This window comes from Vombatus ursinus, unplaced genomic scaffold, assembly GCF_900497805.2.
Source record: "Vombatus ursinus unplaced genomic scaffold, bare-nosed wombat genome assembly UNPS02014820.1, whole genome shotgun sequence".
Lineage (NCBI taxonomy): Eukaryota > Metazoa > Chordata > Mammalia > Diprotodontia > Vombatidae > Vombatus > Vombatus ursinus.
In genome coordinates this window covers 2238194-2241414 of record NW_020954598.1, presented here as the reverse complement: position 1 = coordinate 2241414, position 3221 = coordinate 2238194, and positions in this window count along the sequence as shown.

The window sequence follows — 3221 nt, the reverse complement described above, 5'->3', positions numbered from 1 at the left end:
ACTGAACATACACACACACACACACACACACACACAGGATCTTGCAGAAGAAAGCAATGTCCAAAACAGTACTTGTGATCCCTAAGAGTGAGCTGTGATTTGAATCTATAGTACCTTTAACAGAGTTGGGCTATTTCTTCTCTATCTGGCCAAAGGATAAGACACTGATAAGGCAAAGAATCCTCTGCAATTTACCAAATGCTGCCTATCAGGATCACAGAAGGGGGAAATGAAGGAGCCAGTAAGCCATTGTGGCTTTCCTCTGCCAGGATTTTAGCTGGTTTCTCTCTGAATTTCTCTGCTCTAGGGCTGGACAGAATAGCTCAGCCAAGCACTGACACACATCAGTCAAAAGAGAACTCAGCTTCATTCCTTTATCTATTATGGAATCCCTAATGCACATCCTTAGGAAGAGGCTCCTCCTACCTTAGGGGCCTTGGCTCTCAACAGTATCTCTACAAAAAGTAATTGCTTTGTGTGAAGAGATTGAGGGTAAGAGCCCTAGTGTTTTTAGAGTCCTCTGTGCTAGTTTAACAGCTAATCATGCAAATTTAATCCTCCCCCACTGCCGCCCCCACCCCATAAATTATATCACTCAAAAGTCCTCTTACAGAATCTTACTATGTGATTATAGTGGAAATGATGAATTCTGATGAAATTTTAGGCAAAAAAAGATATTACAGAAAAATAAAGCACTCCGGAGAATTGAATAAAAAAGAAGGTACTTTGAAGTTAGTAATCTGTTCATCCCAACTTCACTAGGATTGAAGTACTTGTTTGTCAGAGAGAAAGAAAAGATTTTGTTTTGGCCTTTCTTTAGTTTAAGAAGGTCACTTATAGAATAAAAACCAAACTAAGAAACATGTAGCATTCATGACCACCAAAGAACTGTCACACAATTTCATTAAAAGGAGTCAGTTATAAATACAGAAAAGTATTGTGGAATTATGATTTTTATAATAATCAATATGATGTGTAATGAATATACTAATAGATCAGATTTTTGGGAATTGCCTTGTCCAGCTTGTGAGTCAGACTCACAACGAAACTTGAACTGACCAATCAAACTTTGACAAGGCTCACGATCCCTGGCATCCTTCTGCCTTCGAACCTAAAGTGAATCGAATCAAAGACCACAGAACCTATTCCTGTCACAGAACTCTAGTCTTGTGACCCACCAAGCAATGACCCCCTAGGACTCGAGCAATATTGCTCCCCCAGGACTCCAGAAATGTTGTCTTGTCTTCCATTTGTGATTTGTCAGTGGGAAACTGCTCTGGCCCTGGGAAATGACTGTTTGTAATCCACCTTCCCACTTGTGATTTATGTATATAATTTCTGTCTTCACTTCAGCAAGGTGGAATTCTCATCAGAATTTCCGATTTGCAAATCTGTTCCTCATAATGAAACTAATTAATTAAATGCCTACTCGATTACTGGCACTTTGTCTCGGGTCTGCTGTTTGGTCATTTTCAGGTTAGAGACTGGCTCAGTAAAATCCTGTTAACAGTATTTACAACTGACTTTTTTCAATGGATCACATCTCACAAACATTACCACACAACATCTCTAAGACTCTGAAAATTCTGGAAACGAAAGCCGAGCCAGCATGGTCAGTCAATTCAAACGACTTCCTGACTACCAAAGTTAATTTTACCATCGAGATTAGTTTGATGCTGCTCGATTTAAAGTGCCACTGAACATTAAGCTGAGAGTAAGAAGACCCAGTTTCACAGGATCACAGGTCTCCAACTAGAAGAGACCTCAGAAGCCATCTAGCCCAATTCCCCTGCCCCCATTTTACAACTGAGGAAACTCAGTTTACAACTGAGGCTCGAAGAGTTTAAATGATGTCTCTGAAGTCATACAGTTAGGAAGCATTAGAGCCGGAATTTGAATGTGGGTCCTCTGGCTTCTGGATCAGGGCTCTTTCTACTGTACCACACGACCACAGGGTCTAGTTCTCTACTTTGTCACTAACTTGCTTTGTGACCTTGAAGAAATCACTTCATTTGCCTAAGCTTCATTTTCCCCATCTATAAAATGAATCCGAACATATCCTTAAGGTGCCTTCCAGCTCTAAAATGCAATGTTTTATATTCAAGACTAGGCATAACTGCTTTATAATGTTTTATAATTTAGTATTTGGGGACAATAATAATAGCCAGCATTTATATGACACTTTCAGGCTTGCAGAGTGCTTTACGTGCTATTTCATTTGACCAAGGACAAGGCAAACATTATGTTATGATGTTATAAGGTTATGAAATACAGTGAGACTCATCCTTAGGGCAGGTTTTCGGTCCTTCGTCTGAGTCTCTGGTGCTTGAGCTATGACTTGCTAATGGAAGCAGCCAGTTCTGCCCCCTCCTCATTCCCTTTGGGATTTTTTTCCAAGCAGCTCTGAGGTCATTTACAGAACTCAACCCAGCTACCCAAGAGAAGACAGGTGAAGGTAAGGCAAGTCGGGGGAAAGCTTCTCTGAACCCAGGGCCTCAATGGTGCTGACCACCCAAGGTGCTGACGTAGCAGAAGCCACGTCACCTGGGTACAGAGGGAGGAGCCAAAAGTAACTAACTTATTTTAATGTGCCTGAGAATAAATCATAGAGACTTAGCCGAGCAGAGCACATAGAGAATGTTCCCATGGTGTCCTGAATGTAGCCCTTGGAAGAGAAGGACAAGGATTGTCGGTCCTGAATATAACAAAATAGGTTTCCAAAGACTGAGGTACTCTGGCTCCAAGGCATGAGTTATGCTATCTGCATAGCTGCTAGCTGGTCCCCTGAGGAAAAGGTAACAAACACAATCTGCTGGAGGAGATTTGAACTATGGGGAGCAGTGAAACAGAGGAGGCAGCATGGCCTTTTGAATCTTGGGGCACTGAGATGGGGAGCTCAATTTGTAAATAAAAGTATTTTATGTCTTGAGCCTGTGAATCTGAGTGCTTGTAATGGTAGCTGGTAGCTTTCTGAAAGAGTGCCAAATGCTAAAGTTCCCAAGATTCATCTGGGTAGGAGCAATGATCCAAAGAATTGAGAGGTCCCCAGAGAATACCAGTGACTTTGGTGTCTGGAGAGAGTCTCTAACACAAGGGTTAAAAATAAAAAGCTCCAGGCTTGATGTTAGTATGGTAAGTTCATGGTTGGGAGCTACTCGTATATGTAAGGGAGGCTTGATGATTAATGCTGTATGACTGAATACATCTAAACAATTGTATTG